The sequence below is a fragment of the Gopherus flavomarginatus genome, chromosome 3 (genome assembly GCF_025201925.1).
Source record: "Gopherus flavomarginatus isolate rGopFla2 chromosome 3, rGopFla2.mat.asm, whole genome shotgun sequence".
NCBI lineage: Eukaryota > Metazoa > Chordata > Testudines > Testudinidae > Gopherus > Gopherus flavomarginatus.
Window position 1 is genome coordinate 152,065,173 of NC_066619.1, and position 15,975 is coordinate 152,081,147.

At 46.0% G+C, this 15,975-nt stretch overlaps 1 long non-coding RNA gene across 1 annotated transcript; it reads left to right on the forward strand.

Annotated features, from left to right (window-relative positions):
- Positions 1–6,237: 6,237 nt before the first annotated feature.
- LOC127047132 (uncharacterized) lies at positions 6,238–14,351 on the forward strand. Its single transcript, XR_007773301.1, has 3 exons — positions 6,238–6,371; positions 11,235–11,400; positions 13,592–14,351. It is a non-coding gene; the product is annotated as an uncharacterized LOC127047132 (long non-coding RNA).
- The last annotated feature ends 1,624 nt before the right edge of the window (positions 14,352–15,975 follow it).

Here is a 15,975-nt window from a genome sequence, read left to right on the forward strand (position 1 = left end):
AGATCCTTTGCAATAGTGATGGGAATGACCAAGCTCCAGTGCGTCTGCATTATTAGCTGTACAGGTTCGGCTGATTGGGCATATTGCCTGTTTTTAGACTGTACTGAAACCCCGTGGAGGATCAGACTCCACAGAGGGCCACTTTATTCCTGTAAAGTAGCTATGACCTGAAGCCAAAAGAGCAATGGTCCAGGCTGGTTATTACAAGAGCCCTGTGAAATGTGGATATAGCATAAGCCTGGTTTGTTTTTGTATTTTTTCAAGCTGGTGCCCCTGGACTTTCACTGAGATTCAACCTAAACTCAGCCAGTACCTGGTTTGCTGTCACCCTCCTGTGAAATGGGTGAACTGTGTAACTTCAGCCTGGAAAGTCACAACTTTTCCCCCCAGCTACACCTCCCAGCCTGCTCCTGACAGATCCCTGACCCCCTTTCATCTCTGTGGGGTGCTGACTGAGGGCCTGTAAAGTGTCCCTCATGGTGAAGTGATCATGGAAGGGATTGCTGCGTACACAGCAGCCAGCATCCTGCTCCTAATGGCTTTGCAGGGTGGCCAGCTGGCCCCATCCCAGGCATTGAGAGAATCTGGCTATTCAGCTGCTGTCTGAGATAGTGGGAGGGCTGGTTAATTCATCAACCAATTAAAAATGAATGGTTGAGCTCCAGCTCCCCTCACATGCCCTCCTTTAGCAGCCTGAGGCTTCTTAACAAAGGCATCAAACCAAGACTCCTCAGTCTAACAGGCCCTCCTCCCTTTCCTCTCCTCACCAGCTTCAGCATCCTCATTAGGTGACATCACCAGAATCTGCAATGGTTCACTCTGACCAGTTCATCACCATCTGTCCGTTGCTTCTCTGATCACTTTCCTCCCTCCCACTGCCAAAGGAGGAAAGCCTGAGAAAAGACCGCAACTCAACTCCCATGGGTTGTCAGGCTGGGCCCCAGGCATTTAAGAATTAGATTCACTTTGGATGCAGCAGCTCAGACAGGTGATAGTAGAACTGTCTGACCGGAAGATACACGGGTGTCACTGGTTCCAGTGAAAAAACAAAACAAAAACCAGATGTGTAGATATTTTTGCAGCTCAGAATGCTGGGGTTGGTTCACTAGGCTTCATATGAGGTCTTATTACACTGGAGTATTCAGATGACTTCTGCGTAATCAAATGTTTGTGAACCCCAAGAGCTGTACTGAACTTTCACACAATGAGCCTGTGGAACTCATTGCCACTAGGTATCACAGCAACCAGGGGCTTAGCAGGATTGAAACAGGGCTTAGACATTTACATGGAGAATAATAGCCAGAGTTTTAATAAATACTAAAAAACCAAGTGAGTGTTTGGAAGGGAAATCTAAACCCTCTTATTTCAAGGCATAAGTCACTCTCTAACTTGTGAGGGTTGGAGGAATGTTCTCTAGGGCCAGGTTGTCCCATAACTATTTATTGAATAGTTTTGCTGAGCCTTCCTCTGAAGCAAATCATGTTCAGAAGTTTCTTGGCTCCACCACTTAATCAGGGTGATGTAAGATGAGCTTCACCAATTATCTGCATCTTCTGCAGGAAAAATACCACAGGGCACCATTCTGCAACAAAACCACCTCTGCAAATAATCACTGGTACTAAATAATCCACACAAGGGTGGAAATCCAGGGTTTGTATGCTGGTTCTCGAACCTCAGATCTCATCCCCTTGAGCTGAGGCCAAACCTCTGCAGCAGTGACACAGAGCTAACAAATCCATATGTTCTTTAAGGTTCCCCCTCTAGCAGTTAGACTGTTCACGCACATCTCTGCTCACTACAAGTAGGTGCATAAATAACTTTGAAGAAAGTTCATTATAATTAAGCAAATACAGCTGGTGGAGAAGTTTTCCAGGAGATGTAAACAATATGGAAAGTTAGCTGCTAGTAGGAAATGAAGGACAGAGAAGAGTCAGTTTCCTATTGGGATTAATTTTTTTTTTAAAGTGACCTGTAACTCAAACACAAGACAAATTCTCTTCAAACACAGCTGAAAAATTCTCCTGCACTTGCAGAATAAGCCTAAAGAACACCTTAGAGACTAAATAAATTTGTTAGGCATAAGCTTTTGTGGTCTAAAACCCACTTCATCGCATGCATGGAGTGGAAAATACAGTAGGAAGATATATATACACACACAGAGAACATGAAAAAATGGGTGTTGCCATACCAACTCTAACAAGACTAATCAATTAAGGTAATAGGTGAGAATAGCCCACCGTAACTGATTAGTCTCATTAGAGTTGGTATGGCAACACATTTTTTTTTGTGTTCTCTGTGTGTGTGTGTGTGTGTATATATATCTTCCCACTGTATTTTCCACTCCATGCATCCGATGAAGTGGGTTTTAGCCCACGAAAGCTTATGCTCAGATAAATGTGTTTAGTCTCTAAGGTGCCACAAGGACTCCTGTTCTTTTTGCTGATGCAGACTAACACAGCTGCTACTCTGAAACCTGTCAGAATAAACCTAGTAATTTTCAAGCCAAACCACTTGCATCAGTCAATTTGTGTGACAAAGGGTTTATCTGAAACTAGGGCTAGTACCAGAACCTGGTTGTAATCTCTAACTACAGAGAGCTTCCTGTTCTATGAAGTTAGACAAGCCAGGGGGACAATTCTGTCCTCGGTGAGAAATAAAGACCTGGGTACTCTGAGGTGCGCATCACTTCTGGGATATTTTCTATGTACGTTACAGCCATGTAGTTCTGTAATTCTACCACAAGAGGGTGCTGTAATGTAAGATTTACTTTCAATTGCCTGAGATGAGCATGAGATTATCCTGTTTTAAGGAGCTAGCTGAGTCATCATACCTCAGTCCTAGTGCTGAGTGATTTATTCTCTGGAGAAGGCTGAAAAATGCATTTTGGGGCCCATCAAAATTATTTGTGACGTGGGATCAAATTCTGCAAATAGTTTCAGCTGGAAGAAAAATCCGTGTCAGCATTTCACTTTGACAGTTTCGAAATGAAACACTGACTTTTCATTTCAAAACAGGATTTCATTAAGAAATTTAGCAATTAAAAAAAAAAAGTGAAAGTCTTCCAAAATGAAATGGAAAAACTGCAAATTTCATTTAGGGTTGAACAACATGTTTTGTTCGACTGGAAACAATTTTTCTACTGGGGCAAGGGGAAAAACTTCAGTTTCAGTTAAAATAATAGAATTGTTCTGCCAGATGTTTTGTTTGACTGCTATGCTGAAAAATCCATTATTCATTCAGCTCTATGGCCTCTTTATTCAACTACTAATGGACCTGCTTGAACACCAGCACAATGATGCATTGGTCGGCCCAGGAGAAGGAATGTGAGACGCTTCGTTTGGCTGACTAGTGACAGTAACCCAGCTACAATAAGTATGGTTCGTCCCATTCAAGTTCAAACCCAGCCTATGCAAACACCACTACAGTAACCCACATGGAAGATGTGGCTGCAATGGATGCTGGCCCCGTATGAACTCCTAGGCTGGATGGTCCTCAGTTGAGCATAACTTTTGGCCATTTTTGGAGTGAATGTGAATAGCCAGACAGGCTGTGTTGCATGGTACTGAGGCTTTCCCTGCTCTCCTGTTGGAAGTGGTGACCTGGGAAAGCATCTCAGTCTGTTCTTAATGGTGGGTCACACTGGATGGACTGTCCATCTTCTCATGCTACACGTGGATCTGCCTGTTGTGGGGCTGGGTGGGTGCATAGAGGTCAGACTGCTCTCCGGCATGCTGAGAAGCTGCATAGCCACCCATGGCTAGCACTGCTGAGTCTGTGGCCCTACATGTGTCCTCGTAGCCTAGAGTTTCAGGCCAGAAGGGACCACCAGATCATCTAGGCTGATCTCCTGCATGCCACAGGCTACCAACTCCACCCAGCTCCCACAGGCTAAACCCAAGCAACAACATTAGACCAAACCATTACAGCTGACAGGGCACTAGAATAGGTTGAACCCTCAGCACATAGGGCTGGAGATCCATCTGCCCACTACCTCACCCTCTGGCTTCTCTATGCCCTCAGCCGGCACCTGTGCCCTGCAAGCTGTGCATCACTCTATAGCTGGTGCCCTGGTTCCCATGCTGAGGGCTGTTGGTGCAAAGGCAAGGATGGGATTCTCTCCTTCATGTTTAGGGTCAGAAAAATGTTTCTTTCATGATAGCCTTGAACAAGGACTGTTAGATAGGATGCTGGCGCTGGCTTCCTCTCTTTGAGCCAGTGTAGGCTCAAGGCTTTCATCCAGCTGTTGGGGCTAATTTCCAAAGCCATGGGCTAAAAGTGCATTTGGTATGTCCACACAAACATCCTGGATTTCCTTTCCCATGCTTGCTAATCTACAAGTACAACCTTTTTGCTGATTCCTCTGGTAAACACAAGATGCCCAGGCAGTAACGTGAGTGGCCATTTGCTTACAACCTCAGGTTAGCAGGTCCATTGGGCTTTAGCCCGAATAAACAGAATCCTGTTTAGTTTCTTACCAAATTCCATATTGAGCAAGTGCTGCAATCTTTGTGTATTTGGGTTAAACAGATCATACTCTGCCATGTGGTTCTCCTGGCCCCAAAAGCCTCATACATTGGACCTCCCCTTTGGGTTTAAGGCAGGGTTGGGGGGAGACACGCGTAGCACTAGCAAGCTCCAGAGGAAAGGGAAGCAGCTGGTGGTGGCCAGCGGAACAGTAAGGAAGGCTGCTTACAAATCCCTTTATGGAAGGGGAAGAGTAGGGTCAGGTGGGTAAGGCATGGGATCTAGCCCTGGATTTGCCACTGACCTGCTGTTTGGCCCCAGGAAAGTCACTGCCGCTCTCTTCTTCACCTCCCACCTTGGCTCCTTCTTGGCGTGTAGATTGGAAGCTTCTGAGGTGTATGACTCACTAGGTTCTGTACAGCACCTAGCGCACTTCTCCGGGCTGAAGCCTCCTGGTATTACTGCAGTGCATGTACTAATAAATCACTCCACAGCTGGGAAATATTATAGAACACTGCCCTGAGGTCCCAAGAGGGGAACGTTTGAGATTCCCGTTAATAAGATCCCAGCTATGCTGACTAATGGTGGCACTCAGACCACAAAGTTGGGATCTGAATGTGAATGTTTCCAAAGAGATTTGGATTGGGCATCCCAATAAAAATCCATCTTATGGAAGCAGGTCTGAGCTACAGAGACCTTAGGCACATCCCAAAAGTTTGAGGGTCTGGTGCTTTTTTGCCAGACCTATCTTTAACATTAACTCTGCATCTCGTCTCTTGTGCCAAAACAAAAAGAGAGTGACTTTTTTTTTTAACTTTGATTTTTAAAATCCTTTTTGTAAAAAGAGGAACACACATCGCTGTTGATGCAGGAACCTTATTGGGTTAGGTGGCAAGTGTCACTCACTGCTCCTTGATTCCATGATGTAATCTTATCCTTTGCCTTTCTAGAGGCCTTAGACACACACCAGAGCCCTACAGAAGCAATTCGCAGAGCGGGGCAGGACCAGGGTCTCTTAATTAGAGCTGGGCAAAAAAAATTTCATCTGAAACTTTTTCTCTGCAAAAAAATGCAAATTCCAGTGCACAGAAACATTTCACAAATTCCTGTTGACTTTCCTGAATTGTTTGTTCAAAAATAAAATCCCCAAACACTGAAAACAATCAAAATTAAAACAAACAAACTCTTCCATTTCATTTAGAAATTTCCTGCGATTTATTTAAAAAATAGAAGTTTAAAAGAACAATAGCTCAAAACCAAAACGGAACATTTTATTTCGGATCAAATTAAATGGTTAATTTGACCCCAAATATTTTTTTTTTCTATTTGTAAATGCAGGTGAACTGAAAAATCAATTTATTGGCCCAGCTCTACTCTTCGGCTATGTATACGCTATGGTGAAAGAAACCCATAGCATAGACACACACTACGCTGACAGGAGTTTTTCTGTTGGTGAAGGAACACACCTCCCGAGTGACTGCTTCTGTCAACCTAGCTACTAACTTCACCCTTACTGAGTGATTGGATTGGCTCCAGTTCTGCCACTGACCTGGGGTCACTGCGCCACTCTGCCTATTTTCGCCTTCCTTAAGATGGGGATCAGGATGCTATGGATGAGAAGCGTCAAGGAAGAGTTAAGTATTCTTCTCTAGCTACCTTCTTCTGGTCCCCCACATCTCTTATTGCCTGGTGTCTGTCTGATGTTTTCCTTACACCCCTGGATCAGCTCCATGTCTCTGCCCGGGTGACTCATCGCTTCCTGAATTTGCCAAGGGGGATGAGTCAGCACTTGAGAGGGGAAGTGGCGGTTGCTTTGTGAGCTGTCAGCAATAGGAGGCAGCAGACTTTGGCCCAGAGGAAGGAGCGCTGCGGCTGTACTTGGAGGAGATAAGCAGGGAGCGGTGGTGGTAAGAGAATTGTTTGTACAAGTAAATATTGTCCCTCTGCCCCAAGTCTCGGTAGGGATGATCTTTATTATACTCACATAAGCAATTGCACAAATAGGTGAATAATTCAATAGACATTTTGACTCTGTATCTTTCAGCAGATTAACGTGTACAAGCAAATTATCCATTTTTTGCAAGAGGAAACGAGACTTGTCCCAGCAAGCCCTGATTGCATGGGCAAATACTGCAGTGAATGTGGCAGCAGGTTGATTTCACCCACTGCTCTAAGAACTCCATGGATGTGTGAACATATCTGTTATCTTCCAGACACCTACACTCCACTTTTGTCGTAGTCTGCCTGGAACTGATCTTATCAGGACTCTTCTTACCAGCTGCACACTTCAAGGAATGGAAAAGTTAAGGGTTGAGACACTGACGTAAAGAGACTTGCCATCTGAGCAACCTCTGCTTCAGATAGCTGACACATTCCTCTATTCGTGCCAGGGCACATACAACCGACTTTTAGCAGGAATTTGTGAGTGGGAGCAGTTGTCACTAAGAACAACCAACTGCAAAGCCAAATCCATATCTACTGGGGCTTGAATGGGGGTCTGAGTCAGAACCCCACTCACTGAGGCTGTTTGCATGCAGTAGAAATACCAGCACTTCTACCTTCCTACTGCGGCTCTGTCGGGTTACATTTTCAACACCGTATGGGAGGTGTGCTCAGAGATGAAGGTATTTCTAGTCCTGTGGCCAACTTTAAAGAACTCAGACCAACACTATAGAATACTGGAGTTCTTCAGCTTTGCTTCTTCTCAATGTAGGTGCTTGTGTCTTCCCTCCCTTCGGAAGGAACTGAATAGCTCCTGGGCCTAATTATAAGATTCCAAGTCATCTCTAGGTCACCAGCTCACATGCAGCCTCCAGGCATGGTTCCTTTACTCCAGAGAGTCTTTGCTAAGGGCTTCTGTAGCTGGCCCCATGTTGATACTGGCCAAAAATGGTTCCTGTTTGGTGGTCAATGACACCTGATTAGGGGCCTACCAAATTTGTGGCCGTGGAAAAACGTGTCATGGACCATGAAATCCAGTCTCCCACTTGAAATCTTGTCTTGTGTGTGCTTTTACCTTATACTGTACAGACTTCATGAGGAGACCAGCCTTTCTCAAATTGGGGATCCTGACCCAAAAGGGAGTTGCGGGGCGGGGTCCACAAGGTTATTTTAGGGGGTTCATGGTATTGTCACCCTTCTGTGCTGCCTTCAGAGCTGGGTGGCTGGAGAGTGGCAGCTGTTGGCCTCGTGCCCAGCTCTGAAGGCAGCGCTGCCCCCAGCAACAGTGTAGAAGTAAGGGTAGCAGTAAGGCAACCACTGCCCCCCCACACACAATAACCTTATAACCCCCCACACTGTGAAATTTCAGGTTTAAATAGTTGAAATAATGAAATTCACAGTTTTTAAAATCCTATGACCATGAAATTGACCAAAATAGACCATGAATTTGGTAGGGCCCTGCCCATGGTTAAATGCAAGCCAATATTATCTTATCAGAGAATGAAGTAACCTTGTCTCTAGGGCAGAGGTGGGCAAACTACTGGCCACATCCGGCCTGCAAGACCGTCCTGCCTAGCCCCTGAGCTCCTGGCCCAGGAGGCTACCCCCAGCCCCTCCCTGGCTGTGCCCCCTCCCCTGCAGTCTCAGCTCGCTCGCTCCACCACCGGTGCAATGCTGTGGGCAGCGGGGCTGCAAAGCCCGGCCTGACCAAGTGTCTGTGCTGCGCAGCGGTGGTGGCATGGCCTAACTCCAGCTGGGCAGTGTGTCTGTAGCACCACCAGCCACCGGTGCTCCAGGCAGCGTGGTAAGGGGGCAGGGAGCAGGGGGGGTTGGACACAGGACAGGGGAGTTTGGCATGGTGGTCAGGGGGTGGGGGTGTAGATGGTGGTTGGGGCAGAAACAGGGTCGAATGGGGGCAGAGATCCCGGGGGCAGTCAGGAAGGAGGGGGGTTGGATGGGGCAGTGGAGGGCAGTCAGGGGACAGGGAGAAGGGGTGGTTTGATGGGGCAGGGGTTGTGAGGGGGGCCGTCAGGAATGAGATGAGGGGTTGGATGGGGCAACAGGGGTCCCGGAGGGGGCATGTCAGGAATAGGGTGACCAGATGTCCTGATTTTATAGGGACAGTCCCGATTTTTGGGTCTTTTTCTTATATAGGATTCTATTACCTCCCCCACCCCCGTCCCAATTTTTCACACTTGCTGTCTGGTCACCCTAGTCAGGAATGAGAGGAGGGGTTGGATGGGGTGGCAGGGGTCTGGGGGCAGTCAGGGGACAGGGAGCAGGGGTGTATGGATGGAGCAGGGGTCTCAGAGGGACTGTCAGGGAACGGGGGGGTTGGATGGGGCAGGAGTCCTGGGGGGGCAGATAGGGCTGGACCGGGCCACGGCCCCCTCCCCTAAATACAATTTACAAAACCCGATGTGGCCCTCAGGCCAAAAAGTTTGCCCGCCCCTGCTCTAAGGTCATGCTGTAGTCCTATTGCCAGGGAAGTTGTTAGAGCTACTCTGCAGACGGACAGAGTACTTCATCTCCAGTCATTGTGAGAGCCTTCAAGTGCTGCACTGGCTATAACCAGAGAGGGCCATTTTGAAAATGGCGTATCGGATCTGACCTCAAATCAGGACTCATCCACCATACACGGATTTGAAAGCTTGCCTGTGCGCTGAACCCAGCAGTGAGGAAGTACATGCCCGCTCTCAACTCCCTGAGAAGAATTCATTAAGTGGCACTATTGTTCCTAGGTGTTCCCAGTCCAGCAAGGTGGCGCACACTTGACTGTGCCACTTGATTAAACGATGGACATTTGGATCTTGCACCCAATTTCAGTGCCATGTCAATGGGCACAAGCAGTAGCGATGGGCAAATAACTGACTTTTTTCTCCCTAGTTTTGGGCAGTGCCTAGGGGTGGGGGGAATTTGGAGAAAAAATTACTTCAAGTCAAACTGAACTAAAAAACCCTGAAACCTTTGCAGAATTGACAAGGTCTGTTTTGGGTAGAACAAAGTTTAATTTAACCAGAAATGCTTTGTTCCTGGGCACTTTGAAAGGGCTAATTTCTTTGTGGATCGGGAGGGATGGGATAATGTGCTCTGTCTTAACCACTAGGTTAGACATTATGAAGACACACACAGGATGTGGAAGAGCTGAGTTCAGTTCCCCCCTGTGCCTTATGTGGAGATGAGCATTGAATTCTTCCAGGACCATGCCTCAACCATTTGACTATAGAGGCAAGTCTCTCCTGCTGAAGTGATTCCACTTTTTGTATAAAAATACCCGAATAGTCACAAAGGCTGGGGAATGGCAAGTGAGAGAAATGACTCTGCAGTCCAGTGGGTAAGGCATCTTCCTGGGAAGAAGACTCAATTTCAGATCCCTGCTCCGTATCAACAGAGGGAGGAATTGAACCCGTATCTTGCACATGAGTGCCCTGACAGTGGGAAGCTGATACTGCTACACCCTCACCTCTTGTAGCTTTGTGAATGGTGCTAAAGTCCCCTTGTGAATCTAGGCCAAGAGAACTTTGGGGTCGGAAACTATTTTGTGAACGTATGTCAAATTCATGACTTGTTTCAGGTCAACAGCAAGTGCATTTTTTTTTTGTTTTTTTGGCAAATAAATTTCTCCCCCCAAGTGTTTTTATCCAGCTCTAAGCAGTGTGGCTGATGCAGGGGAAGAGTAAAAGTTTTTCACTTTGACACTTGTAGGCTAATCCCAAACTAGAGATATATAAACTCCACTTGAGCATTGTCCCTGCCTTGTAAATTTGATTTTTTGCTCCCACAGTCCTAGAAACTTAAATAGATGCTCTGCGTGTTGGTGCCATTTGCAAAGTGAGAGGAAGCGACACACATAGGTAGACAAATTCCTCTTTGACAAACAGCAAAGTTACAGCTAATTTGTTATAGTCTTCCTCACACCTCCAGTTCCTTGTTTGTGTGTCTTATCTCCAGAGATAGCTCTTGCCCCCTTTTTTTAGCCTGAATGCGCTGTGCCCCCAAGCAGTACTGGGTTGGGCTGCAACATCCTATCTGTGGCTGCTGTCTGAACGTGCTGCTTCTCTTCCTAATAGTGCCAGCACTGGTATTTGTATTATGATAGTCCCTCCAGGCCCAGCGCAGAGTACCACCTGTCCCAGGACCCAAAGATTTTTTTTTCCACCATCCTTCAACTGCTATGTAGCTAGCAACTAGAATGGCAAACACAAACCTCCTAAAGCACCAACTACCGAAATGATCTACAAGATGACACGTTATTAAAATTAGAAAGAGGACAGAAACAAAGGGATGTCAGAATGACCCTAGCAGATCACAAGTTTATCCAGGGCAAGCTATAGGCTTACGTTATCGATCCTGGTTCCCATGTTGCACCGTTAGCGGTGCAATGGACTTTCTCTTTTTTAGATGTAAAAGAACACATTTACATAGTCCTCTTTTCGTTTTTAACCTAATTTTAAGACCTGTATTTTACTGGCAATAGTCATTGTTCTTTAGTTTCATTTAGGATACGCTTAGATGCTACCATCACTGGCTCTGTACAGAACTATAAGATGGACAGATATGTAGACCCAGTGTCTTTCTTTGTGTAATTTACTACTAATTGACATGTTCATGGATGCGTTATAGTGGTTAGTTAAGTGAGTCTTACTTCAGCCTCTTCCTTCCGTAGCTGAGAGGGGCGTTGTGCTGCTTAGTTATGGACGTTTTTAAAACACTTGGAGATCATTAGATCAAAGCCACTGGAGGAGTGAACAATATCACTGATGTTTTCATATAATTTCTGTGAAGCAAGATTGTGTCAACCTCCTTCATGATGTCTTTTTATCTTCCAGAAATTACAGCCCCGAGCCTGTTGCCATTGGCACCGATGGCAAGGTCCCATAGAAAGCCACCTGCTTTCACAGGGGAGTGTCTCTTTTAAATTCCTCTTTTGCATGTGCCAGAGGAGACGTATGTCGATTGTACCCTCTGAACCTCTCAGGACAGCTCTGCACTGTGGTAGGTGGGGAACAGGCATTTGCTGAAGACAGACTTGACCAGGCCTTTCAATGACTTGAAATGCCAAAGCATCTTTTAAGCCTCATCCAGTAAATGTGAGAGTCATCATGAGCTGGATTGTTCCTGTCCGGATACCCATGCATGTGTGGCCGCAGCAGATAAGCTGCCACATTTTGGCACTAATGGTGCCTCGATTGTATAGTCTCAGGAGACACCAAGGATTGAACTCAATTCTGACCCTACCCTACTGGGGTGAGACACATTAGCGTGGCTTGGTGTAAAAGTTTTACAGCTATTCATGCTGAACCTGTTCTGTGGTGATCACGCTCACTGTCTGTGAAAGTAGCTCCTTTTATGAACTATAAAGCCACATGAGAAATGTACCTGGAGTATTTCCTGTGGGTTTTACATATTGGCTTGTGTTGCCAGAGCAAATTGTGTCTGCTCCACCTGTGTAGTCATTGTAACTGCACAGACAAATTACATCTGCAGTACTGGTCCCGTATGTGTTTGCAGTGAATGCACATGTCAATTAGGCAGCCTACAACACATGCATTTGATGATGCATTTGCTCATGCAGCATTCTGAAAAACTGGCTCGTTGTTGCAATATGTTCCTCAATGCAGATGACCACCTTTCCCCTCTCAGAATGGACTCTTCCTTCAATTACAAATGGTACATTTCAGCGTGAGTTCTTCACTGAAATTCTTCCTTGCCTGCCAGATGAATATAAAGGGTCACTGTGCTCAGGGCCGCCCAGAGGATTCAGGGGGCCTGAGGCAAATTGGGGGAGCTGCGGCCCTTGTACTCACCTGGCGGCGGTCCAGGTCTTCGGCGGCATTTCGGCGGCTGGTGGCCCTTCAGTTGCTCCACTTCTTCAGCAGCACTGAAGGGGCACCCCACCACTGAAATGCTGCCGAAGACCCGGACCGTCACAGGGCTAGGGCTTGCAGGGCTAAGGGGCTCGGGGCCTGGGGAAAATTGCCCCATTTGCCCCCCCTGGACGGCTCTGACTGTGCTTTGTTAGACTATCTTGGATCCAAAGTAGCGATAGGCCTGAGGTACAAAAATCCATTCCAGATCCTGATTTTCTCCCGGTTTGTGATATTCATTTGGGTCTAGGCTTTTGGTTCACACTGTACAGACTGTTGTATTCATCTGGGATGTCACATGCCATTAGCAGCCCTGGTTCAGTGAGGTGCCTAACTTTAAGCCCATGGGCACTCTCATCAGCTTCTTTAAGACTGCTCATGTGGTTAAGAACCCTGTTGAGTTGGGGCCAGGGTGATGTGATCTCTATGCTCATCAGGACTGCATCCCTGGCAAAGGTGGGCAACTGGATATCGGCTTTCAATATTGTCTGCTGACTGAATACAGCTGACTGAATAATGAAGTTTGCAGTTTGGGGACCAAACTGCAGAATCTTGAGGGGGGGGGGGGGAAATCCTGTTTGCATGAACAGAAACCAATTAAAATAATTGAATCAAAAAACAAAATGAACTGAAAGTTGCTTTGACTCAACTAAAATTATTGGTTTTTTAAAAGATTTTTGTCTTCATTTGTCCTTTTTGGGTGTTTTAAACCCCTCCCCTTTTCATGGTGTTTAAAAAAAGTGGCCATATTTGCATTCAAAACAACATTTTGAAACAATTTGAAGAAAAAAGTTTCAAAATGAAATTGTCACGCTGTGTGGAGTGGCTCACGACCACGGGTGCCTCCTTCAGGGCAGACTGCCAGAAACCGAGGCAGAGACCCGAAACTGGTGGTGTGATCTATAATTAGATTTCACCACACCAGTGACAAATGTGAACTCCTGGATCACTGTACCAGTCACAGACAGTCCCCTTAGACTCTTTAGCCACCCAAACAAACTAGAATTTGTGATAAAAGGTCATTTACACCAAAAATCACATCATATTTATGTTCCTTCCAGTCCCAGGAGACTCGCCCCAGATTGACTGGTACCTTAGATTTTACACCAAGAGTAATTCTAGAACCCAGTTCTATAGTAAACTAAAGGTTTATTAGCCAAGAAAAGGAAAAGAGAGTTCTTGAGAGGCAAAATATATGTACAGGTGAGTCACAATCCATAATTCCAAATGGTAGCAGAGATGTAGTAATCTGCCAGTTTCCCCAAAGTCTCTCAGGGTTACCCAGAATAACACTGGGGATCTCTTGTCTTCTTGTTCAGTTGTTTCACCTTGCAAGAGTCCAATCAGTCCAGAAAGAAAGGACATTTCCCTAAATCCATATTGAGTTTCTTCTCTCAGAAAACAAGCGGATGGGATCACTACCCTGTGATGATGGAGAGTGAGGAGTACATTTAGCATCTTTGACCTCTGATCATCACAGACAATGCCCACTTGCTTTGAAATTAGCACTTTTCTGGTAAAGTTCTTCATTTTCATTCCACAAGGCTTCTTTCTCACTTGATTGGGTTATTTAGTTACAGGGGTGCACACTATGTAAATGTTTGCTATTACATTATAACGGGGTAAAGATAAATGAAACAATGCCAGTAACATCCCAGTAGTTTTCAGGATGTTTAAACACCAAATACACTCGTATACATTTAGCAATCACTTTGATCTGTATTAATACGTAAGTGACTTGGCCTGGGGCTTTGGCATGAGCTGACACCTAATCTGCCAGCAACACAGAAATACTTTAACATTTTTGAAAAATTCTCAGCTGAAACTATTAATTGACTTTGACCCAAATTGATGAGTAGCTTGGAGCACAGAGAAATGCATTTTTCATTTGACAAAGGAAAGTTCACCCAGCTCTAATTGTGACACTGCTTCTGGGGGCAGGGAAGCACCTGCCCCAGCATCCTGTGCAAATGGAGCCAGGGCACATGAGTCCAATGAGTCAAGGAATATTCTCTTGATGTGCCAATACTAGGAAGCAGAACACTCATTTACATAACGTATAAAAGCAAAGTCCCAACACGCCAAATTCTGGAGGTGGTTTGATTTCCGGGCCCTAAGGTGAGGAATGGGTATGGACAAGCTCTGAATCAGATGAAGAGACATAAATCTTTCAGGCCCCATCATTTCTCCATTCCCAGCCAGCATAATCTGTGACAGACCCAGACCAGTGGGGTACAGGAGTCTGGTAGAGGGCAAATATACTGGTCACTGGATGAGTAGTTTTCTGTTCCCTGAGTGACCAGAGCAAGGGCTTCACTAGAGTAAGCAGGAACCTGCTAGAACCAATTAAGGCAGACAGGCTGATTAGATCACCTGCAGCTAATCAAGGCAGGCTAATCAGGGCACCTGGGTTTAAAAAGGAGCTCATTCCAGTCAGGCAGGGAGGAGTTAGAGGAGAGGAAGTGTGTGTGAGGAGCTGGGAGTAAGAGGCACAAGGAGCTGAGAGGGAGAAGGTGTGGTGCTGGAGGACTAAGAAGTACAAGCATTATCAGACACCAGGAGGAAGGTCCTGTGGTGAGGATAAAGAAGGTGATTGGAGGAGGCCATGGGGAAGTAGCCCAGGGAGGTGTAGCTGTCATGCAGCTGTTACAGGAGGTACTATAGACAGCTGCAATCCACAGGGTCCTGGGCTGGAACCTGGAGTAGAAGGTGGGCCTGGGTTCCACCCTCCCCCCCACCTCTCAACTCTTGATCAGACACAGGAGGAGTTGATCCAGACTGTGGGGAAGATCACTGAGGTGAGAAAATCTACCAATAAGCGCAAGACCTACCAAGGTAGAGGAGGAACTTAGTCACAAATCCTTTCCTAAATCCTATGGCATTGAGGTGGAGTGCTGGGCATTGCTACCACAGCTAAAAATTCTCCTTCTTAGCCTTTAATATGAAAAGGAAGGGAAATAAATTGGTGGCAGATGGGGGAGATGCTTGATGCAACAATCAATCATTTATCTGTGACCTAATCTATTGTGTGTGTGGCCTAGCAGGAGTGTACAGTCCTCTGAGATGCAGAGTCACTGCATGCTTTCAGAGGGATTCAGACCAACAGTTCGATAAGAACAGAATTCCTAATTGTGGTAATTGCGCATGGTTCTTGTGCATGCAATCTAGCAACTGACCCAAAAATCTACATCTAGAGTAAAATCCCAGACTAGTTTTATAAACAATGGTCACTGACTTAGAACATTTACTATACATCTGTAGCTTTAGGATGATAGGTCAAAAAATAGATGCTACTATATCGCATTCATAGCACTGCCATAAAGTATTGCCCTATATTCTCTGCAATGGCCTTCTCAGCTATCCCACTCATGTTCTGGATGGCATCCCTTGAACCAGGTGTAACAAAGGGCAGAGAGATTGGCATTGAACAGAGGAATGTCTGAACTTTATTGAGCAGTGGGCAGATCAAAGACAGGCAGCCTCCTCCCAGAGTATCTGTGAGAGATGACAGGGCAACTGGAAGATAACAAATCATTCTGGGCTTGCCTAAGTCCACCCACTCCAGTTCCCAACAATGTCTAACCTCTTCCTAACATCTACCATGGGTGCATGCAGGTGAATAGCCTCCCACAGAATGGCTGCCATGTTCTATTCCAAAGATGGGTGGTTGGTTGGTTGTTTTCAATGAAGGGGTATAGCGGGG